The 25714-nt window shown below is 37.6% G+C and overlaps 1 protein-coding gene across 3 annotated transcripts in view; it reads right to left on the bottom strand.

The window, feature by feature from the left end:
• Window positions 1-25714, bottom strand: part of Sox6 (SRY-box transcription factor 6) — a 559138-nt gene that overhangs the window by 493083 nt on the left and 40341 nt on the right. For 2 of the 3 annotated variants that reach the window (XM_090348077.1, XM_090348078.1), the window contains one exon: window positions 17453-17509. The gene's annotated coding sequence lies outside the window, so the exon portion shown is untranslated. Of the gene's footprint in view, window positions 1-17452; window positions 17510-23602; window positions 23620-25714 lie in introns of those variants that run through there. The other variant, XM_090348079.1, reaches the window with a different exon arrangement.

Raw genomic sequence — 25714 nt, 5'->3', positions numbered from 1 at the left:
CAAGAATGCAACTTAAACTGAAGCAGTTGTCAAAAGAAGTTTCAGGAACACATTTGCGGAGATGGATAAAAGGTAGGGCAGAAGGACTATGAATTCAAAGCTAATCTAAGCTACATAGAGAGTCTCAAGCCAGTAGGGGTAAATAATGAAACCATGTCTCAGGGGAAAAAAAAAGTTTGACAATAGATAGTTGGCAAAGATGTTAGCCAATGAAAATATTCATAGACTCCTGTTGGTAGTATTAATAACCAATTTTTAGAAAAGAGTTTAGCATTAAGTAGTCAAGATGAGGACAGACATAGCCTCTGACCCAATTTTCCCATTCATTCATACACAGCCTAGAGAAACTTGTGTATGTGATTTCCAAATACAAATATATGCACAAGGTTTATAGCAGTATAATTCATAACAAACAACTTGTCCAGTGATGATAAGGGATAAATAACTCTGATACTTACAAAATTTAAAAAAAATTAATGAAGTAAGCTTTCATGATAATGATAAATAATAAAAACTGCAACAAACATAAAATATAGATTCTCAATGATTCCATGTACATAATGCATAAAAAGGCAATCTAAACTTTTTATATATGCTTTCAAAAACAGTACTAATAGAAAATGGCTAATATTAAATACATAATGCTTGTTACTTCAGAGAGTAAGACTGTGGGTTTAATTGGGAAGGATCACAGAAGGCTTCTGGTATAATATCAGTATTCAATTATTGTGACCAAGATGTGTATTACATGGGAATCATTTCATATGCAGATATCTATATTTTAAATTCTTTTACCTGCCATATTTACATTTTAATGTTTAAAGAAAAAGAGTAGATCTACTTTATATTATGAATATAGGTGGAATAATGTATAATATATAGAAAGCTCTTTGAAAACCACAAACAAAAGCTTATATACTCACCCTTTTTAAAGGTTACTTAAGTATTAGAACCACCCTTAATCACATACCAAAGAAACAATAATCTACATTATATAAAATCTCCTATCTCAAAAATATGTTGTCATCGCAAAACAATAAGACATTTTCTGTAATGCCACAAAATGGGATTTGCCATTTTTTAACATTCAAAATACCTTCAGAGAAAATACACTAAGATGATAACAACTATAAGGAATTTCTAAAGGAATTAGAATGTGAATTCTTGGAGTTCTCTGACTTTAAATATACTCTATTTCATGTCTCCTAACAACACTCGTAAGTGAAAGGCTTTTATCCTCACTTAATAGCCCCTTTACGATATTATAAATCAAACAGCTATCTTTAAAAACTAAAGGAAAACATTCAAAGTATAAATAACTGTGGAAATGAAGTGTAAAAATAAAACAAAGGAAGAAAAGCAGGGTGGATGGAAGAAAAAAGAATGTAAGATGGGAAATAATTTACATTTACTAATTCCCATTTTAAAAAAAGAAACTCAGATTCATACAAATTTTGCCTTCAAATGTATACACACCAGGGGTGGGGGGAGGGAAATGGGGACCAAGACATGAGAAAGGGTATCAATGTATGTGAAGTAATGCACCTTCTAGCTGGTGAATATAATGTAACCCTTCTATAAATTACAATAAAATATGGGAAAATGTATAACCACAAATTATCTGACTTCTTAAATTGGGAGGCAAAAGAGGCATAAATAGAGAAATATTTCATTATAATGTAAATATGTATATATTGTTTATCACATCTTTCCTCATTTTGCTGCTATCAAGCCTTCTTCACTACATGTCCTGTTTCAGAGAAGGCAAATGTCTCAGTTAGCAGAAGCTGAGGCATATAGTAATTATATGTTTAACGATTTAAGAAACTGATCATCTGGTTCCTGAACTGACTGAACCATTTTATATTCCCATGAGCAATGAATAAGAGTTATACTTTCCCAATTTCCCCACATTCTTGCCAACATGTCTTAGTTTCTCTTTATAGCCACCTTAGGGTATGTGAACAATTGCAATTTGACTTAATGTCCCTAATTTTCCCTAATGTCTAACAATGTACAAGGTATTTTAGTGCATACTGATTGTGCTGGGATTAACCCCAGGCCTCATATATGATATACATGATACACAGGTGTTCTACCACCACTTAAAACCACACTCCCAGACCTGCAAATCTTATTTCAAGTCCTCTGCCCTTTTTTCTTTTTCTTTTTTTTTTTTTTTGGTTTGTTTGTTTTTTGTTTTTTGGCCAGTCCTGGAACTTGAACTCCAGCCCTAGGAACTGTCACTGAACTTCTTTTGCCCGAGGCTAGCACTCTATCACTTGAGCCACAGCACCACATCTGAGGAATCAAATCCAGGACTTCATGCATACGAGGCAATCACTCTCACCTCTACCTTTTTATTTTAGTTGATTTTTTATTATCAAGACATGAGAGCGCTTCACATAGTTTATATATATATCACTATAAGATACATGATTTGCAAATATGTTCTTTTGTTTTCATAATTTTTATCATTTCCTCTAGAACACAAAAATTTTCATTTTAATGAAGTCCAATTTTTCTTTCTTTGCCTAAGTTTTTGTTTCATATATATGAATCATCACCTAATCCAAGTTCACAAAAAATTATCCAATTTATATAATCTCTTGCATTTAAATCTTTGATTCCCTCAGTGTTAATATTTGTGAATCAGGTAAAGTAGGAATCCAGGTTCATCTGCATGAGGATATTAAGCTGTCCCAGTACTGAGGGTTAAGAAGATTATCACTTTCCATGGATTTTGTCTTCATACAACACACATCAAAAATCACATAACTAGAGCTTAGGGGTGTGATCCTACCCTAGCAAAAAAGAGTCTCAGTGTCTAATATCTATCAATGGTTACAATAACAATAATGATGAACATGATGATAGCCTTTTTCAGGTGTGAATACTATTACAAAATAATTTTGTTATGTGTGTGATACTCTTAGGCTTGAACTCAGGTAGAGTGTCCTTGACATTTTTTTTTACTCAATCTTAGTGCTGTGCTTGAGCCAGAGTTCCACATCCAGCTTTTTGGGGATAGTAAATTGGAGGTAAGAATCTCACAGAATTTCCTGTTCAGGCTGGCTTTGAAGCACAGTTCTCAGATCTCAGCCTTCTGACTAGCTAGAAATATAAGTTTGAGTCACCAAACTTATAATAACAAAAATTTTAAATATAGCTTCTTATGTATGAGTACAATTTGAAAAGTACATTTTATAATGACTACATTAGTCACTTCAATTGCATATGGAATTTTTTTTTAATCTCAGTTTTCCAGACTTTAACTTTACCATCTGGCAATTGAGACTGATTTTACAATCATCTAAACTAGCTAACTATTACAATTCATAAAATTTTCTATATATTTCTTTTCTTCCCTATAAAGTGAAATTGGCTCTAGCTAAGTTATATGTCAGGATTGTATTCTGAACTGAATGATATTCGCAGAGGGATCCTAGACAGTGAAAAACTACAGCATGAGTAGTAAAGCATCAAAATACAGAACAGAAAAATTATGAATTGAAAGGGAAGATCTGAAGAGTAAAATGACTCCCATTTAATAAGTTTTTAATGTTTTTACTACCAATGTATTTGAAGAAAGCTTGTTTTAGGGGTATTTTCACCTCTCTTTTCACAATAAAAAGATGAAAATCTGCTTTCCCCGAAGTTCATTTAAACTATGATTCTCTTATCCCCAGATCCAATGACAACCATACTAGTTATTTTACACTAGTAATTTTAAGGAATGAATTAACTGCATTAATTTGCTATCTTTAAATATAATTCTAAATATACTTTTCAGTCAAGTGCTGGTGAATAATAGTCCTACTGCTCAAGAAGCTAAGATCAGAAAATTCTTGTCACAGTTTAAAGATAGCTGGGGCAGCCAGGAGTGGTGGCTCACGCCTAAATCCTAGCTAGTCAGAAGGCTGAGATCTGAGGATCATCGTTCAAAGCCAGCTCAGGCACTAAAGTCTGAGAGACTCTTATCTACAATTAACCACTTGAAAACAGGAAGTGGGGCTGTGGCTCAAGGGATAGAGCGATAGCCTTGAGCTGACAACACCCAGGCCCAGAGTTCAAGTCCCACAACTGACAAAAAAAAATGAATTAAATAAATAAATAAAAAGATAGCTGAGGCAGAAAAGTCCAAATGACTTTATCTCCAATTAACCAGCAAGTGCCAAACTGGAGCAAATGGTAAAGAACCAGCCAAGAACAAGCAAACTTAATAACAGAATAAGGCCCCAAGCTACTGCTATACACACACACACAACACACACACACACACACACACACATACACACACACACACATACACACACACAAACACACACACTATTTATATGTGTGTATATTTGTATATATATATATAAACATGCATACATATATATTACTTTGCAATGTTTTATTCAGTAAATATGAATGAGATAGAAACGTCTTTGGAAATAAATTTACATACATATATGTGTATATCCTTCAAGGAAAAGGCTTTTTCTCCTTTTAAGTATTTTGACTTCTTGCATGTTTCTTCTTGGACATAATTAATGGAATCAGAGTACATACTTCATCTTTTATTTCCCTGTAATCTTTTCCTACTTATGAATCTATCTGTACCTAACCTGAAATTTTCATTCATGTTGTCATGAAGATTAACAGCTTTTTGTTGCTGTACAGTATTTTATTGAGTAAGTGAAGCATAATTAAACTATTCTATTTATAAACATCTAGGTTTTTTACATTTTGTGACTATTATTAACAGAGCTTCCATGAACATGCTGTGTCAATTACTTCATGGACAAAAGCAGTTTTGCCCTTGAGTTTTTACCCAGGAGGGTAACTGCTGGTCATGTGATAAGGCATATGCTTTAAAAAAAAAGAATTAATACAGAAAATATAAAAAATAAGGCATATGCTTAACTTCAGTAAGTACTATTTTTACTAAAATATTCAGTAAATGTTACCAAACAGGTTTTTAAATTGGTTATAATAATTTACAATCCCACCTGGAATATATGACAGTTCCAATTGTACTATATTCTCACCAGTGTAAGGCATTGTCTATCTTTTTAAGTTTAGCCTATATTTTCTGTTTTATTTTATAAAATCTGTCATTTTAATAATTGTAAAACAGAAAGCATATTACCCTCTGGCCTGTCACCTCCCACCTACTTAAAATATGGTCCCTTTGGGGCCTGGAGTTTGGCCTAATGGTAGAGTGCTTGCCTAGCATGCACAAATACCCGGGTTCAATTCCTCGGAACCACATACATAGAAAAAAGCCAGATGTGGTGCTGAAGCTCAAACGGTAGAGCTCTATCCTTGAGAAAGCCCAAGGACAGTGCTCAAGCCCTGAGCTCAAGGCCAGGACTGGCAAAAAAAAAAAATGTTCCCACCAGTAACACTAAGAAAACAAGCAAAAAAAAAAAAAATCTTGTAGCTTGCTAAAAATGTACTAAGTCGAAAAGGAAAAGAGGTAATCATTATAACCAAACATTGGGATTACAATGTTTCTTGTTAGAAGTATTTCTTTCTAGAAGTTAGAAGTACTTCTTTCTAGAAGTGAAAGATTAGAAACAACACATCAGAATTTTAGCAAAAAATTAACAAATAGTCTCAAATATCCTTGCTATACTGTACAGCTCTTAAAACATGACCATATTTTAATTAACCTTTGTATCTTTAATATCAATCTGGCACACAGAAGATACTTCATAAATTTTTGCTGAGTTTTGAATAAACTTAAGGCCTGAAAATATATGAATAAATGCAAACTATATACTCAACAAGTTCTAATAATTGATATGCTAAATGATAGGATTGCATTCCGAAAGACCTCTTCACCAAGGAAACAATATGGAATTACAAGACGAGCTTAATTTTTTTTTTTTGTGGGTCATCGGGCTTGAATTTGGCCTGGGCACTGTCCCTGAGCTCTTCAATTCAAGGCTACTGCCCTAACCTTGAACTAAGCCCCACTTCCCATTTTCTAGAGGTTAAGTGGAGATAAGAGTCTCAGCTCCTTTTGTGCCTGGGCTGGCTTTGAACCTTGATCTTCAGATCTCAGCCTCCTAAGTAGCTAGGATTCCAGTCGTGAGCCACGACTGGAAAAGCTTAACTTTTGCTGAAAGTAACACTTCAGTTGACTCCAAATCCTAACATGACCATTCTGCTGCCACCACTAGTAATCTGGGACCTTAAAGTCAAAATTTCAATCCCTAGTATTGTTACACTGAGGCTAAATCTCTCCTGATGGATATTTTCTCTGAGTGGAAATAATACTGGAATTCCACATTTTTACAAAGCTTCAGGCCAAGTGCTGCTGGCTTACATCTGTGATCCTAGCTACTCAGAAGACTGAAACCTAAAGATGGACGTTCAAGGCCAGCCTAAGCAAAAAAGTCCGTGAGACTTTTATCTCTCATTAACTACCAAAAGACAAGAAATGGATCTGGGTCCCAAGTAGTAGAAGTCTGGCCGTGAGCACAAAATCTCAGGGACAGTGCCCAGGCCCAATGTTTAAGCCTTAGGATTTGTGCATGCATGCATGTGCACACACACACACACACACACACACACACACACACACACACACACATGCATGTGAGGTAAGTAGAAAACAACAGTTACAAACTGTACATCTCAATTTCAGTCCAATGTCTCTACACATGACCCTTGGGGATTCAAAATCTGCAATCACTAGCCAAGCTAGGATTCACCTGACCCCTCCCTGGGAAATAAATCTCTGTGTACTAGTTGCTGCTTCTTTAAACTCTACTATTGCTCCTTCTGTTTCTGCTACAATCACAGTGATATATCTAGCCTGGGATACTCATATGTATCCAGCCTCACACTTACTCATAACCAAGACAACTAGTCTCCAAAGATTATGAAACTTGGAGAGTAAGTGGATCACTTTGTAGTAAAGGAATCTGAGTTACAACAGATTTGGTGACCTGCAGTTGAAGAGATTCTTAATCTATTACCATAGATCAGTTGAAATTCTTTCAAGGGCCATGTTGAGATTTCACATTACATCCAGTAGAATTTGAATCTTAGGCAAAGTATAGTCTTATTGTTTTTGTTCAGGTTCGATTTTCTAATGACATTCACTTGACTAACAGCTTTAATATTTACATGCACCTATTAGAGCCTAGGAGCTGTTTAAAATACTTCTTAAAGAATGCTAAGAAGCTAGGGACCAGTGGCTCATGCCTATAATCCCACTCAGGTGGCTGAGATATTGAAATTTCAAATGCTGACTATTATATTTTAGTAGAATCATCTCAAGAAAATTACTTAGTCAATTATTTGGTACAAAGCCAGCCTGGGAAGAAAAAATCTCCATGAGATTCTTATCTCTAATAAACTCAAAAGCTGCAAGTAGAATTGTGGTTCAAAGAGGTAGAGCATAGCCTTGAGTAAAAGAGCTCAGGGACTGCACCCAAGTCCTGAGTTCAAGTCCCACAACTGACAAAAATAAAGAAAATAAGAAAAGCTGAAATCTGCCTACTTATTACAAGCTGGTAGAAGAGAAGTTCTTACTGAAGACAGTTTCTATTCTTAGAGATTCCTTTATCTTCCTCCTGAATGGTGGTTGCACTCTAAGATTCTAGAAGTTAACTATCAACCTTCAGAGAAAGCCAACTCTCTTGGTGACAGAAACCATATTCAAAAAGCCTAGTGCTGCCATGGCTGCCAGCCTACCCAAACTCACGCAGTGAATAGATGGCTCAGTTCGAACATCCTTCCTAACTTATCTGGAAAACTGAAGAGAGGAAGCTAGAAATATATTTATAGTTTTAGTTCAAGTTCACTAACACAAATTCATATATTAAATTAGATTACTACAATTTACTACTTTAAAACATACAGAGTACATGTTCTAGGATTGCTATACAAACCAAGAACTTTCATTAAAAGTTCTCTAGGGGAGGACATCACACCGTCACATTATAATCTATACAGGATCAATAGAGACCAAGGAAAGGATCCTTAAAGTGACCAGAGAGAAGAAAACAATCACCTACAAAGGAAAACCAATTAGAATAACCACACATTTCTCAGCAGAGACCATGCAACAAGAGGAGATTGGAATGATGTATGCCATGCCCTAAAGACAATAACTATGAACCAAGAACATTATACCCAGCTAAACTCTCATTCATAGCTAAAGGAAAAATAAAAACTTTCCACAGCAAGGACAAATTGAAACAGTATACCTCACCCAAACCGGTATCACAGAAAATTCTCAAAGATATTCTGTACATTGAAAATCAACACAAACATGTTGTTGACATAGAAATGGCATCTAACAAGCATGCCAGCTAATTACAGCAAGAATTGGCTAGTCACAGGCCCTAACGAAATAGAAAAAAAATGGCAGGAACTAGTAAATACTTTGCAGTCCTAACCCTTTAATATCAATGGACTTAACTCTCCACAAAGCAGATCCATCTTTCTGCTGTCTTCAAGAGACACATCTGCCCCTATCCCCCCCCCAAAAAAAAACACATTCTGAGAGTGAGAGGCTGGAATAAAATCTATCAAGCTAATGCCCCCCATAAACAGGCTGGAGTTGCCATGCTCATATGAGATTAAACAGAATTCAAATTAAAATTAGTGAGATGAGACAAAAAAGTTTATTACATACTACTAATCAGGATATAACCATCCTACATATCTACACACCTAATGCCAGAGTATCCAACCTAATCAAACAAATTTTACTTATACTAAAACCACACATATATCCAAACACAATAATTGTTGGTGACTTTAACATAACACTGTCACCTCTAGGTAGATCAACTAAGCATGAACTCAACAGAGTTCAGAATTGAACAACTGCATAGAACAATTAGACCTAACAGACATCTGCAGATTATTCTACCAAGGAACACCAGAATATATGTTTTTTTTCAACAGCACATGAAACATTTTCTAAAATAGACCACATTTTAGGACATAAAGTAAACCTGGGCAAATTCAAAACACTGAAATTATTCCCTGTATTCTCTCAGACCACAATGGCATAAAATTGGAACTGAACACAAATCTCCACCAAGGAAAACCCTGTAACTTATGGAGATTGAACAACACATTATTGAATCACCAGTGGGTCATTGAGGAGATCAGAACAGAAATTCAACAATTTATGGAATTTAACAAAAAGGAGCACACAAAATAATGCTCCTTTGGGACCCAGCAAAGGCAGTACTCAGAGGAAAATTTATAGCTCTGAGTGCCTACATTAACAAACTGGAAAAATCACAAACCAACAATTTAATGGTGCACTTTGTGCTCTTGGAAAAAGAGCAACAAACCAATCCCAATTCCAGTAGAAGGAAAAAAATTATTAGAATTAAAGCAGACCTAAATGATCTAGAGTCAAAAAAAAAAGAACCATAGAAACAATCAACAAAACAAGGAGTTGGTTCTTTGAAAAAATTAACAAAATTGACAGACCCTTAGCAAATCTTACCAAAAAAAGAAAGGAGCACACCCAAAAATACAAAATCATGGACGAGAATGGAAATATCATGACAGAAATTACTAAGATACAGAGCATCATAAGGGAATACTTTTGAAACCTTTATGCCAACAAATTCGAGAATCTAGAAGAGATGGATGAATTTCTAGCCTATATAACATAGGCAAACTGAACCAAGAAGACCTGAACCAATTAAACAGACCCATTTCAAATAATAAAATAGAAATGGAAATAAGAGACTTCCCATCCAAGAAAAGCCCAGGACCTGATGAATTCAAGGCTAAATTCTATAAGACCTTCAAAGCAGAGCTCACACCAATACTGCTCAAAATCTACAATGAAATTGAAAGCTAAGGCTCTTTACCAAACTCATTCTATGAAGCCAGCTTAACTCTCATCCCAAAACCAGACAGGAACTCATCAATGAAAGAGAACTATAGACCCATTTCTTTGATGAATATTGATACAAAACTTCTCAACAAAATACTGGCCAACCGTCTTCAACAACTAATCAAAAAAAATTATACATTATGATCAAACAGGATTCATCATAGGGATGCAAAACCAGCTCAATATACACAAGTCAATAAATATAATTCATCACATTAACAGAAGCAAGGACCAGAATCACAGGATTATCTCAATAGATGCAGAAAAAGCATTTGACAAGATCCAACAGCCCTTTATGCTAAAAGCTCTGGAGAAAATAGGAATCCATGGAACATTCTTCAGTATAACAAAGGCTGTGTATGACAAACCTACACTTAACATTATACTTAATGGCAAAAAAGCTAAAGCATTTCCTCTAAAATCAGGAATGAGGATGCCAACTCACTCCACTCTTCTTTGATATAGTATTAGAATTCCTAGCCAGAGCAATAAGGCAAGAAGCAAACATAAACGGGATCCAAATAGGAAAAGAGGAAGTAAAGCTTTCCCTCTTTTCAGATGACATGATTCTGTATATAAAGAACCCTATAGACTCCATTCCCAAGTTTCTTGAGGTGATTCAAAACATTGGCAAAGTAGCAGGGTATAAAATTAACCTTCAAAAATCAACTGCTCTCCTGTCTGCCAACAGGAGAAGAGCAAGGCAGAAATCAGGAAAGCAATTCCTTTTGCAATAACCTTGAAGAAAATAAAATACTTAGGAATTAACTAAGAGTGTAAAGGAACTTTTGGATGAAAACTTTAAAAACCTGGAAAAGGAAATTAAAGCAGAACTGAGGAAGTGGAAAAACCTGCCATGCCCCTGAATTGGAAGAACTAATGTTGTGAAAATGGCAATCATGCCAAGGGCTATCTACAAATTCAATGTAATACCCAACAATAGCCCAGCATCATTCTTTAAAGAAATAGAAGAAGCAATCCAAAATTTCATATGGAATAATAAAAGACCCCATATAGCAAAAACAATCCTTAGCAGAAAGAACAGCTTTGGAGGAATATCAATACCAAACTTTAGACTCTATTATAGAGCTCTAGTAACCAAAACAGCTTGGTACTGACACAAAAAACAGGACTGAAGACCAATGGAATAGAACTGAGGACCCAGATATTAACCCACAGACCTATGGTCACCTAATCTTTGATAAGGGAGCCAAAAAAATAGAATGGAAGAAAGACAGCCTCTTCAACAAGTGGTTCTGGCAGAACTGGTTAAGCACCTGCAGAAAACTAAAGTTGGATCCTTCTTTGTCACCCTGCACCAGGATTAACTCCAAATGGATCAAAGACCTGGAGGTAAAAGCAGATAGACTGAAAACTTTACAGGAAGGTACAGGAGATACACAAGGTCTCCTTGGCACATGTCGAAACTTTCTTCATAAGGATCCAGAAACACAACAAATCAGAGAAAGTCTGGATAAGTGAGACTGCATTAAACTGCAGAGCTTCTGTATGGCAAAAGACATAGCTAGCAAGTTAAATAGAAAGCCCGTGTAATAGAAGAAGATCTTCACTAACCATACAACAGACAAAGGACTCATATCTAAAATATATCAACAGCTAAAAAAATTGAATCTCCAAAGAAATAACCATCCCATTGAAAGATAGCCTAAAAACTTAGAGCTATCTGAAGAGGAAATGAGAATGGCCTATAAACACATGAAGAAATGCTCAATGTCTCTGGCCATAAAAGAAATGCAAATCAAAACAACTCTGAGATTCTACCTCACTCCAGTTAGAAAGGCCATTATCAAAAAATTTAATAACAACAGATGCTGGTGGGAATGTGGCCAGGAGGGATTGCTACTACACTGTTGGTGGGAGTGCAAACTCGTTCAACCACTATGGAAAGCAGTATGGCGATTCCACAAAAAGAGCTCCCCTATGTCCCAGCAATTCCATTTCTTGCCATTTACCCAAATGTCCAGAATCAAGGACATACTAAAGCCACTGGCACAATGATGTTCATTGCAGCACTATTTGCCATGGCAAAGATATGGAACCAACTCAGATACCCCCCAGTAGATGATTGGATCAAGAAGATGTGGTACTTACACACAGTGGAATTCTATGCTGCCATCAGAAAGAATGACATCGCCCCATTTGTAAAGAAATAGAAAGATTTGGAAAAAATCATATTAATTGAAGTAAGCCAGACCCAAAGTCTTCCTCATTTGTAATAATCAGTACACATCTAGGACTCTCCTAGCAGAGAATTACAATAGCTCAAAACTGATGTAAGTAAGGTCATATAAGATGAGCCTAAATGAAAGGAACTCTAGGATATGGAAACAAGAGGTTTACCTTGTGTGATTGTTGTTATTTCTCTTCTCTTTTTTTGGCCTTATGGTTAATCCACATTGTTACTATATCTGACTTTGCTACCTGGTATATTGTATATTTGTTTATTTGTAATATGGAAGGGAAAGGGGGAAAGCAAGATGATTGAGAGGGGGTTGGGGGAGGGAAACGGGGACAAAAACGTGAGACGTGTTAATAATGTGCGAGAAGTAAGGCACCTACTACCTGATGAATGTAACTGTAACCCCTCTATACATTATCCAAACAATAAAATTTTTAAAATTAAAAAATATATTTAAAAAATTCTCCAGAGAGCCTGGAGTTTGGCCTAGTGTTAGAGTGCTTGCCTAGCACACTTGAAGCCCTGGGTTCAATTCCTCAGTACCACATAAACAGAAAAAGCTGGAAGTGGTGCTGTGGCTCAGGTGGCAGAAGCTCAGGACAGTGTCTAGGCCCTGAGTTCAAGCCCCAGGACTTGGGTAGAGGAAGTGAGGGGGAGGGAGAGAAAAAGGGAGAAAAACAAGGGAGGGAATAACAATGTTTGACATAAATATATTCATTGCCTTAAATGCATAACTGTAACCTCTCTGTACCTCATCTTGACAATAAAATTAAATTTAAAAAAATTATCTGGGAAGAGACTAGCACAGCGCAATTCCCAGGATGGAATAAATAGGGTATCCAGAGCTCAAACCTTTTTGGAGATTATCAAATAAATTCCTGTCTCCTAATAAAGGAATTAATTCCTAGAGAGAAACCACATAGCCAACATCACCTGAAGTTCAGTGGCAGAACAGAAACTCCCATATTGGGTTTTTAATATTGTATCACACTTCCCAAGAAGTATACCACCCAAGTACAGAAAAATGGGGGTAGGGAGAGAAGAGTACTTATAGGCATCCTGATAGCAATCTTCTCCACCTTTCCCAACTTTTCTGTTCTTACTATATCCAAATCCAAAGAAGGTTGAGTGTAGATGTAACAAGGAGCCACAGGCATTCAAGCAAGCCATGAACCTCTGCTTGGTCCCCTCTCCTGAAATATGAAAAATACACTGAACTATAAAAACTTGGTGGTACCATCATACCTAAAATTGCTTTATCTTAAAGACTAAAAAGATAGGTTAAGGGTGTCTCCTTCAGAACCCTGAGAAAATGCTACACAACTATTTCCTAAACCTTAACTCTGGTAAACCCTCCATACTTCCTGTAACAAGTTTCCAGTAACAGCTAGGTTCTCTCAAACAATTCTGACCCAGGACAGTATCCGCTAAGGACAATCCTTTCCCTTCTGATTCATCATCCCTCCTTCTCTTTGCCAACCAACTCTTCCATTTCAATAGCCTCCTAAATAGGGATACCATCCTAGGAGTACACATATAAATATATTGAAGTATTTCTGTTTATTTTAAAAGACAAGATATGGGGAACAAAAGACAAGGTAATCTTCATTTAAATTTAAATACAGATCAACGGTATCAGTCTCTATATTAAAATTAATCCTAACACTCTGTCCTAGATTAAGAAGGAAGATAGATGATAGATAGTATATGTAAATTTCTGTACTACATTAACAGTGATCTTTCCAAAGAAACAACAGTTTGAGGATCACATTAATAATGTAAGCCTCGGGGCTGGGAGTTTGGCCTAGTGGTAGAGTACTTGCCTAGCACACATGAAGACCAGGGTTCTATTCCTTGGTACCACATACATAGAGAAAAGCCAAAAGTGGTGCTGAGCTCAAGTGGTAGAGCTCTAGCCTTGAAAAAGCCCAAGGACAGTGCTCAGGTCCCGAGCTCAAGCCTAGGACAAAAAATAACAATAATAATGTAAGCCTGGGGGGGGGGAGAAGTTTGGCCTAGTGGTAGAGTGCTTGACTAGCATGTGCTAAGACCTAGATTTGATTCCTCAGAACCATATATGTAGAAAACCAGAAGTGGTGCTGTGGCTCAAGTGGTAGAGTACTAGCCTTGAGGAAAGCCCAAGGACAGTGCTCAGGCCCCAAGACTAAGTTTAAGCCCAAGACTGCCAAAAACAACAATAATAATAATGTAAGCCTCGGTAGCAAGATCATAACCAACCTAACAACTGTATGGCAAAGTAGAAGTTCTTTAATGGCCACATTACAGAGAAGAAACAATAACAATTCAAACGGGTCTGGCAAAAATGTAAAAATATGTTTTTATTATCAAAAAGAAAATTTGAGACAAAGATTTATACAGAGTATGATTAACAGTGTACTTTGCCCTATTGTCCTTTGAGGCTTTAAATAATAAGAATATGAAGTTTGTATAATCAGCAAGACATTTAAAATCTAAGCACACAGATATAAATTTAAATTGCTACAATTTTCCAACAATGTTTTAAAATCACACAAAACTCAATCTGGTATTTTGACAAAATTTCATCAAACTTAATGTTTAAGGATTAAGAACCTCTCTGGAAGTTTCTTTATAAAATATTAGAATCTATGTTATTAGGAAAAGCATTTCATCTTCCTGCTATTAAAAGAACTACAATGATACACAGTAAACAATATAGCAACAAATTTAAACACTTTCCCTTAAATAAATATTGACCTGCAGCTAGATGTCAATGTCTCCACCTATGAAACTAGTTACTCAGAAGAATAAGAACTGAAGGAGCATGGTTTTAAGCCAGTCTAGGCAGAAAGGTCCAAGAGGCTCCATCTCCAATTAACCAGAATTTTTTTTAAGGCCATCCTGGTGGTATGAACAAGCTAACTGAGTGAGGACAAGGCACTGAGTTCAAGACCTGGTACCAAAACAAATAACCAAAGCTGTTTAATATACAACTGTAGAATTACCATTTATCGAAAACACAATGTGATCCTCTGGGGTCATGTGGCCAGAAACTACCATAAGCAAGGTTGGAAGATGCATAAAAAACATGGTGGAGACCGGGAGTTTGGCCTAGTGGTAGAGTGCCTGCCTAGCAAGCACAAAGACCTGGGTTCGATTCCTCGGTACCACATACCACATACATAGAAAAAGCCAGAAGTGGTGCAGTGGCTCAGGGTAGAATACTAGCCTTAAGGAAAGCCCACGGACAGTGCTTAGACCCTGAGCTCAAGCCCAGGACTGGCAATAAAACATGGTGGAAGCTTTGTCAAAACAAAGTATTGTCCTGGGTGAACGTACATATGTCTTAAGATGACTCAGTTCATGATATTTCATAGGAAAAGTAAGCAACTGAAATACATACTAGAGAAGATAAAATCCCAACAGTAATTTTTGCAAATGCAAATCATGTCTACAGCAAACTAAAGAAGTATAATCACTGCTGACATAGTCAGCAATTGACCACCAAAAAGCCAGAAATAGAGCCTTAGCTTGAGTGGTAGAGTACTAGCTACTAGTCTTGAACAAGCTCAGGGATAGTGCTCAAGTCTTGAGTTTAAATCTCAGTACTCACACAAAATGGGGAAAAAAACGAAATCAAAGCCAGGCGCCGGGCGCTCATGCCTGTAATCCTAGCTACTCAGGAGACTGAGATCTGAGGATCATGGTTCAAAGCCAGCCCTAGCACCAAAGTCCGTAAGACTCTTATCTCCAGTTAACCACCAGAAAACTGGGAGTGCTGCTGTGGCTCACATGTTAGAGTGGTAGCCTTGAACTGAAGAGCTCAGGGACAGCGACCAGGCCCAGAGTTCAAGCCAAAAAAGGGGGGCGGGGTTGAAGTTGTATTAAGGAAGGTAATGGAAGATGTGAGTTTTTCCTTTTCTTTTCATTTCTTTTTCTTTTGTCCATCTTGGGGCTTAAACTCTGGGCCTAGGCGTTGTTCCTGAGCTCTTCAGCTTAAGGCTACAGCCCTTCCCCCAGAGCCACAGTGTCACTTTCTAAAGCCTTTCTTTTTAAATGTAGAGATTTCATGATTTTTTCATAATACCAAAAGCACAAGTTTCTAGATGCCAAAGGATAAAGCCATGGGAAATCAAGGCTATCATGCCAGTGACCTTTTTGACTATCACTTCCTTTCTAGATATTAAGTAATATTAAAATGTTCCTCATGTTTAAAATTCATTTAGGGTATTACCTGAATTCTCTCCCCTTACTCATCCTTTAAATGACACATCTAAGGCCACAGTCTACCAGATACTTTCCTTGTTATGAGTACTTTTGTGTTTATACTTATCTCCATTGTAATTAGCACACTCTTTAGAATCATCCATGTTTATACCTACATTCTAGGACTATGCATTTAAATCTTTAATCTTTTTGTAATTGAGTGGTTCCTAACCTTCTCACTATCAAGGATACTTTCATTAATCCTAACTCATGAACTCATGTATGGTAAATACACCAACATAATGGTTTGGCTCTGGAAATAAGCATGAAGATAAAATAAATGAGTGCTGACATTCTATCAAAGAGACTGGAAAATTTAAAAAACCAAAAAAGAAAAAAAAACACAGCCAGCTCTGATTTATGACATATAAGCTTTGTTTGGAGTAAATAATATCCTGAAGCAAAACTCAATTGAAACATTTATTCATATCAAAGAGGAAGTTAGACAGCATGACTGGTATGACTGGTACGTTTATCTATCCTGTATACCTTTTATTGAATGAAGCAATGAAAGCACTTTAAAACTGGGAAGTTCTATAAAGTACAAGAGAATTAAGGGTCCTTTCCAAAGTCGGTAGTACTAGTATTGATCATTCAACCATTGTCAAATCATCCTAACACAGAAGTATGCTATGCACTTTTGCATACAATTAACTTCTAAAATAAATCTCCCAATAATTCTATGATAAATTCTACCACTATCCTATTTTTTAAATGAGGAAGTTGAAACTTGAAGAGGCTGCATAATTTTTTCAAGGTCAGATAACTAGTTTAGGAAATAAAATAAAACAAATTTAAAAATGAAAGTTTAATTTTGGTTGTTTCACATACAGGTCTATCATTCTAATAAAAATGTTTCACTGTTTTCTTAAAAGCAAAATGGCACATATTAAAGTATGTAGTGTGGACAAAAAGAACTTGCTGGTGTTAATTGTAATATATAGAACCAAAGATAATTATAACATTTCTCTCTTTGTAGACATTCAAAAGAAAGAAACATTCTTAATTGATTAGAATGGAAAAGGCATGATCAAACTACATGGATAATGACAGGTGAAATAAAATTTAAATCTCTTCTAGTCCTTAAGATGAGAATGTTACTAAATCTTACAGGCTGCACATCATGACCCTACCTTTAGTCACTTGGGACTCTATCCCAAGTCTTGTAGAATTCAGATGAATTCTTCTTTCTAGGAAAGAAAAAACAGAACTTATATTGCTTTCTCTCTATTTTATTTAAGAAGTATGCTATGTAACTTGCCAAATATTACACAGCAAGTATGTAGTAAAGTTCTAATGGGAAGCCAGATCTGTAATAATGTATAACACAACTTCAACAGTAATAGAAAGCATATATTAAATGTTTATTTTATACAAATTCCTGATCTTCATGCTTCACATTCATTTTATGTAATCCTTACAATAATTCTATGATAAGAGAATTGCTATCATAATAATTCATAATAATTCTTTAATTATTATTCCTGCTTCCATCTTACAGGTAAAGAAATTGAGGATTGGGGATTCAGTATGATTAGACAGGGCTGACTTCCCATTTATAGAAGACTTCATGCTCATGGAGACAGAGTATTTCTGAGATAATTATAACATTCCCTTGATTTTTTTATTGAAAAAACAATTATTTCCTTTGATATAACTTCCCAAAAAAGAACAATGAACTATTCCTTAGAATAGGGACAATTCTTACCCAATTATATCAATGATTTCTTTAGCACCAAAGTAATTCACCTAAATTTCCTCACCTACCAACTATCGTCTGTAGAAAAGAAAAGTCCTTAAAAAATTAAAGACTCCTGCCTTCAGAGATGCACTTCAGGGTGCCTAGAAATTAAGAAGGGTTCAATTACATTACCCAGATCTGTTTGTGCAGTGTAAAACCATGCAACCATTACAAAGAATGTGTTCCATTTAAAAACTATATTCTTCTCTTTTTGTTGTTATCATTTGTTTTGTCTTATTTTGGGTTCTTTTTGTATATGTTGCATTTGCTTTTTTTCTACATACTGAGTTTCCATTGTCTTGGAAAGTGAAACATCTTTAATTTTCTTTGTCTAAATTTAAAGAAGCAGAGATTGTGTTCAGTGTAGGCAAAGTCACAAATAACACTAAAGTCCCTTTCTGCATTTGAATGAATATCTCTTTATAATCATGGAAACAAAATATTATAAAAGGTAACAGGAAAAATACCATTTAAAGAACTATCCTGTGATACTGCTGGACAAAAAAAAAAAAGAGAGACACCAAGGGAGAACTTAAAGTGACAGAATATGGGACATTTGCATACTGTAATGAGCATATCATATCATTACATTTATCTTATACTTATCATATCTGTTTATATGTGTCATTCTTTAAAAGCACTGAATCAGTACACTTAAGTTATTTGATCCAAAATAGTTAAAACAAACAATTCTTAATGGATTCATAATGTCTTATTAGACTTCAATACATGATGTATTTCAATCCAGAGAAATCTTTAAAAACATTTATAGCCCATGGAAATTTAGTAAATAAAATACATCTGTGAATTTCTTGCCATACATCCTACAGCAGAATATTCATAGACAGAAAGAAAATACAGAAATAGAAAAAAAATCAGAAAATCACAAAGCAGCAAGCTCAATCTAGTTACCAGAGGAAAAATTTGTTTAAATATATAAAGCATTAGGATACCAATTGTCAAGATTTTATATCATGATTCTATTACTAACAAGTTAAGCTACTAATTTAGTTTTTAATAAATAAAATGAGATATCTCACTTTAAATGGGATGAGAGAGCTCTTTCAATAAATACAAAGACTTCTACAATTTCAAATGATTGCTTTTCACTTAAAAATTTTATGACAGTGCCTCTGTACAGTTTCATAATGTTAAAAAGCAGAAAGAAACATTTCAGAATTCTGCTTTAAGCATTTTGAGAAGGATTTTTTACAATATTGTATTCGATAAAAGTTAGTGAGGACTACCAAATATATAAGCACTATAAAGTAAAAATAAGCAGTTGATTTTTAATGTGGTTTATTAGTTTATAATAGATTGCAGCATCTACAATTAACCTCAGAAAATAACTCACATCTTCCCTAAAGATTAAAGTTTTTTGAGTGACTAGTAAAATGAGAGATATATTAGGGGTCTTAGAGGAGCAAGAAGAGATTTTGAATATAAACAAGCCATCATTCTGGTAAAAGGAAATACAAACAACTAGAATAAAAATAGTTGATGCACAAAAGCCATAATGAGGGGGTAGTTCAAAAAATAACTTCTACTTTGAATGGTTTGGATGAAATACAAATTAGCCATAGAAAAGTGTGGACTGGCATAAATGTTTGTACAAAATTATAAGTGTATTTCAAGACGTATGCTAGAGGCAACCGCCTGCATGATGCACAAGGTCCCGGCAATGCTCTGCTTAAGTGCTAGTGCACAGAGTCCAAGCCACTGCATTTTAATTACCATGCAGCCTCAGATATATTGCCTTTGATATGGAAATGTTCTTGTTCTCTCATCTTCACATATGGTCCCATGCACAGAAATCTTTATCTGATTCATAAAAAATAAACTAGAATCCAATCTCAACACCTGACCTCAGTGCTTAGAAGTTTTTTACTAAGCATGGTGTCACTATAAAAAGAATGGCTAATATTGGTGTAAAGTTGGATATTTTGAGCAATGATATGAAGGATTTGCAGTTAGGAATTAAATCAATACTGCTTCTCTGAGGTTTTAGGGTTTCATGTTTCTTCTGGAGACTACCACTGATTGAGGAAAAACAGATCGGCAACCTGTTTTGGAGGTGAGAAAGTCTACAGTGAGTTTAAATGATAGTCCATTTTTAACCTCCACCCACAGTCTTCAATTGATATGTTTGTACAAACTATGACAAACAGTTACTTAAAACTTTAAAAGATCTATCAGAATCATAATGCAAATTTTGAACCATCTGACTATTTTGACTAAGTGTCTAAACAAAATAACAAGCTGAAAAACTTTGCCCTCTTACACAGAACAGAGGGGGGAAAAAGCACTATTCCTAAGGATGGATGACAAATATGTAATGAAAGGGTGATAAAAGTTTCTGACATAGCTCTCACAAAACAGCTTTTAGATCACAACAGAAGAACTTAAAAAAGATACACTATATAAATTTAAAATAGGCTCTCACCTAATGAAAACTATTTTTCACATACTCTAACAGAGCACTGGCTTCTTTAAGTAGAGTATTTTGACAGTGGGGCATAAGTACTAGAAAATATGGAATCAGCTTGAAGGATATAAATTGTTCTGGTGCCTTAATTTCATTGTTAGAAAAAATAGGAAATGCCATACCTCTTAAACTAGAAGCAATCCAAACAAACTCAAAGATAATCTATTTCTTCATCTAAAAAGCAACGAGTATTTGTTCTGTTCATTTTTAACAGGTTTCTATAACAAAATCTACTCTTATTAGAGAGTTGAAATAACCTAGATTAATTTTGAGAAAAAATGGTAATATGACCCTTCAAACCTCATGACAGTAGATAATACATCCCATCTGCAAATCATCTTGCCGCAAGTTATCTGTGTTTTATCATTTCTAGTACCTGTCTGTGCCTGATATGGTATTCTCAGACACATTAGCTTGATGGAATGTTTCACTGGACTTCAAAAACATCTATTGATATATATGCATCCCTAAAACTATAGTTAAACAGATAGTTCCTTAGATGAAAATTTTAGGTGCACTCTACTACATTTTCATAAAAGGCTATTTGTTAGTAGCAAAAAATACAGATGCACATTCTCTCACTAAAAAAAAAATATTCTTTCAAACATGAAAAAAGATACAAAACCTAGCAAAGCTGAAAAGTATAGAAAATATTTAGAGTAAGAATTAAGGCTACTGTGTATTAAGCCTTGCTCAAAAGAAAATTCATTTCATCCAGTACCTATTTTATTAATTGAAAGAAAATTGTTTAAAACACCACTGACTTCTTCCATAAAATGAATATGCATTACAATTTGATCGATGACCAATAACTTAGTAATTCTTAAAACAGGTCAAAAATAGCAGACAAAAATCTCAATACTGTCACCAAAATTCATCATTTGTGTGTTTAAAGCAATACATTTTGAAGCTCTGTAAGAGAAACATTTCCTTGTATTATGATAATGTAAATATATGCTTTTCCCTTCTAATAAAAAACAGTTGTTGTACTCTGTTACTAATAAAGATGCTCAACCAACAATACTCTCATCCTACTGAACCTCACTCATCTAGATATTTAGTTATATTTTAATCAGCTTAAGACATGCTTTATTACTAATATATTAAATTCATTTTCACAATATTAAGTAATGTTGTCTATGGGAATTTATATCTTGCTGTAAAAATTTTTAAGTTGCATTTATAAAATACATATATACCAAGGAAAAGTTTCTTTTCATTGATTTTAATACAATAAATAAAAGCAACAATAAACAGAATAAGTAATAAAAAACTTCCTAGTCTTGACACTAAAAGGAATTAAAGGAATATGGAAGAATATATAGGGATAGAAGGTGCTAGCAATATATGAGAAAAATAACTATGAATGTCAATTTGCCTAAAGAATTATCAAACTATACTTGATATCTGGATCCTGGTTATTTACTATGTCTTTTGTCATAACTAGATCTAATAAGTTAACATACATTTGATTTCTAAATTTCAATGATTTTTTGATTGTTTAATCTTTCTTTAAAAATAGGGACTATCTCTATGGGGCTTTCAAAATGTAGGAGAAAGAAATCTTCATATCATTTGTACATCCATGAGCTCACATATTGTATTTAAGAAAGATATTCTCAAAAGTGTCTAGATAATATACATGTATAGACCAAAAGAGTCAAAAATAGTCATAACTTTCCTCACGTTATAAGAAAATATTGCATTGATTCAATAAAAAGCAAATGAAATTTAGTAAATCCATACCTACTCCCCCCCCCACTCTTCCAAAACCATACTCTTGCTGCCACAGAAAATCTAACCCTGTCCCACCAAACTTGTGGGAGATTTAAAATGTTTGCTTGTTTGTTTTGAAATTTAAAAATCTTCTCGTAGGTATCAGGCATGTCTTAGTGGCCTAGAAACAAGGGGAGGAGAGAGAATGATGCAAGTGCCTAATGCTGAGTGTTGAATTCCAGTGACTGCACAGGGTGACAGAGGGAAGGTCATGTTCACGGCTGCAGAAATCAGTTCTCTGCCAGAGAGTGTGGGTTAAAGCTGACCTAAGGCTGGGATCTGGGAAGCTAGGCAGGAAGCTTAAGCACCAATCTCAGCTGACAGAGAGGACATGGCACTGCTCCTAAGAACCCCAGGCTGAGCATGACTAAGAGAGCAGATCTTTCCAGGCTCCCCCATAGGATCACTAGCAGCCCCAAGCGGCTCGGCCTAAACAGGGGACCAGAAGCTGCAACCAAAACAAGGATACTAACTTGCTGAGAGACCTGGGGGAGGGTCGGAGACAGGTGAACAGTCCAAACTGGAAATTTGAGGTCCCTACCCAAGCCAGGGCATACAGTGCCAAACCTGGTTGGTCCTAATGGATTAGTGCAATGGGTCACTAGCAGCCCTCCCGAGGGGCAGAAAATGGAGAATAAGTATATTGCCCAATATTATCTGCATCTCCCTTACCAGTCCAGTCTGCACCCTATTGATGATATCGGGTAACCCCTCTTAACCAGTAGTTCCTTCTTAGCTGAAAAATGAGGGGGCGGAGGGGGAAGGAATACAGGAGAAAAGAAAAACAGAAATCAAAGACAAAGCTACATTGCCAACGTCTTTCCTGCCAAGGCTGTCCTGGGCAGTTCAGCCCTCCCTCGGGAATTCTGTAGCTCAGAACTGAGCTGAGTAGATCAGATCAGCCAAACCCGTGCCTATGGGCCTCGGAGAAGAGGTGCTGAGTGCGCAGGCTAATTATACATGTGGCATTTGGGCAGCCGACTGTCCAGTGACACCTTACCTTATGAGGAAACGTCAACCCCAGCAACTGTTCAAAACAAAATGCCATCGCGGGATCAGCTTCGCCGGCTCTGGGCCGTTTTGAGATTGCTTTTCCCACCGCCTCTCGCACTTAGCGCAAGAATGTGGCCTAGGAAGGCCCGCCGAGGCTGGCGGGCCCGCCAGCCGGGGTGGGAGGACAGGCAGGGCGGCCCTTGCCAGGTGTCCGTGCTACCCTCCCCCACCTCTCCATGGACCAGCTTGCCGACCCAACCACTTGACCTTTTTATTCACCAAACCCACCTTCTAGAAATAGACTGGGCGGGGCTGTGTCTGTTCTCCTGGAAGCGCGGAGGGAGGGGGGGGGCTCGGCATGTGACTACAAAGGGCAGGAGAGGGGACCTCAGTGGGCGGAGGAAGGGGGCACTCTCACGTCCCTACTCCGCTGGGTTGCTGGCTGGGCCGCCTCACCAAAGCCCAAAGGCCGGCTGCAGGAGTGCGCGCCGAAACTAGCGCTCGGGACAGGGACTTCACCCGCGCGCCCCGCCAACAGTGCGGCGGGGGTCCCGCGCCCAGCCAGTTTGCCTCGCGAGACCCAAACTTTGCAGCCTCGTAGGAGGTCACACGTGGAGAAGCACCCCACAGCAGCCCATCTTTGAACAGCCCAGCCCCTACAGCTCCACGGGAGGCTTATTTTTAATCCTCAAATAGGACCGACCTCCAATATCTGGTATATTCTGACCAACGTTTTCAAACTTGGTCAGAGTAAGACAGTTAAATAAAACACTCCTGCAACAACCACCTTATATCTGCTCAGAACACACCAATTCTTTTTTTATCTTAAAGCTCCGGAAAACGTCAGAAACACAGCCGGGCACCGGGCTAATCTGTCCTCCGCAGCCCCGGCCTCTCCCCCTGACGCCTGAGTCCAAACCCAGCCGCTTTTGCACAAGCCCCTTTCCCTCTCCGCCCAGCGCTTTCAGGGAGACGGGAGAAGGCTGCTCTCTTGGGAGCGGCGGGACTGGGGTGGGCCCCGAGGAGGACCGCAGCACCGCCCCCAGCCCTGGACTGGGCCCGCCAGCCGCCCGGCGGGCAGCGGGACCCGGCGGGGAGCCGAGAGGATGCGGACCGGGTTTAGAGACGAGCTGCCAGGCTAGAAACAGCGCTGGGTCTGCGAATACCGAGGCCGAGCCTGCCCGGCGCCTGGCTCGACTGCCCCTCACCCACGCCCCCATCAGGCTAGGCACCACCACCCCGCGTCCTGGGCAAAAGAAGACTACAGATTAACACTGGGTTTCAGGCCGTCTTGGAGTTCGATGTGTTTATTCCTGAAAAGATCGTTAAAAAGAAAAAAAAAAGTCCAATAACAGGCGAGGAAGGGGAGAGGACGAGGGAGAAGCAAAAGGAGCTGGAGACGCCTGGCGCCCAGTCCCGGGGAAGTTGCAGCGGAGCGGCGGTGGGGAGAGGATGAGGGGAGAAAGCGCACGCGTTTTCTAGCGACCCGGGTTTTCTTTGGAAACTTCCTCGGAGTAAACGTAACTCCGGCGGAAGAAGCGGCGGAGGTCCTCAGGTCTCGCCGCCCGAGCGGCGTCAACCCTCCCCGCCCCCCCCCCGCCCGCCCGCCCCGCCGCCTCGTCCTCCTCCCCCAGAAAACCCCACGGTGTCCGAACGAAACTGTGGGTGATGTCTAGTTAAGAAGCCCAAACGCCCAGAGGGTCCGCCCAGCCCTCCGCGCCCCGGCTGACACCCCGGCTGACGTGAAGCGCTCCCAAAACTATGGCATCGCAAACACACGGCGAATCCACCCAGCACTTTTCAAGAAAACAAAACATTCGCTAGAAAACTTACTTTGCATTTAGTCTCTATTCTTTGAGGGGGATGCGGTTTAGGTCGGCTCGGAAAAGGAAGCTCGTTTTGTCCAGGTTGGATATTGCCTACTTATGGATCAGCCCTGGGGTGAGGGTTTACTTTAATTTATGGCTTATGCATTCTTTTAAGGTCGATTTACATGACCTCCGGCTACAACTAAGACAGCCGAGGAGGGCACTCCAGTCGTCAGCCGGCCAAACCCACAATTACAACAACCCTCCCCCTAGTCTCGGTGTGACTGGGTCTCTCTACCAGGGATAGGGTGGCTGCCTCTTTTCTCTTTCTCCTCACTCCACTTTTCTTTCCCTCTTTTCTTTGGTATGCTTTTCTCTATTTTTCAGTATCGCGGAATAAGACGTGGTATCACTTTGAAAGTTTAGTTATAACTTTCTCTAAACCCAAGCAAGCCTGCAGCAAGATACGTTTACAAAGCCCTCAGGACGTTGCCCTCTTGTGGAGAAAACTGGCATTACCACTCAGAAGTCCCACCTCAACCCTCAAGAGCACTCAGTGAGGGAGAGAGGGGACGAGAGAGCGGGAGAAAGA

This window comes from Megascapheus bottae, chromosome 16, assembly GCF_031878675.1.
Source record: "Megascapheus bottae isolate mThoBot1 chromosome 16, mThoBot2.hap1, whole genome shotgun sequence".
NCBI lineage: Eukaryota > Metazoa > Chordata > Mammalia > Rodentia > Geomyidae > Megascapheus > Megascapheus bottae.
The sequence above is the reverse complement of the archived record's forward strand: the minus strand, read 5'-3'. Positions and strand labels throughout refer to the sequence as shown.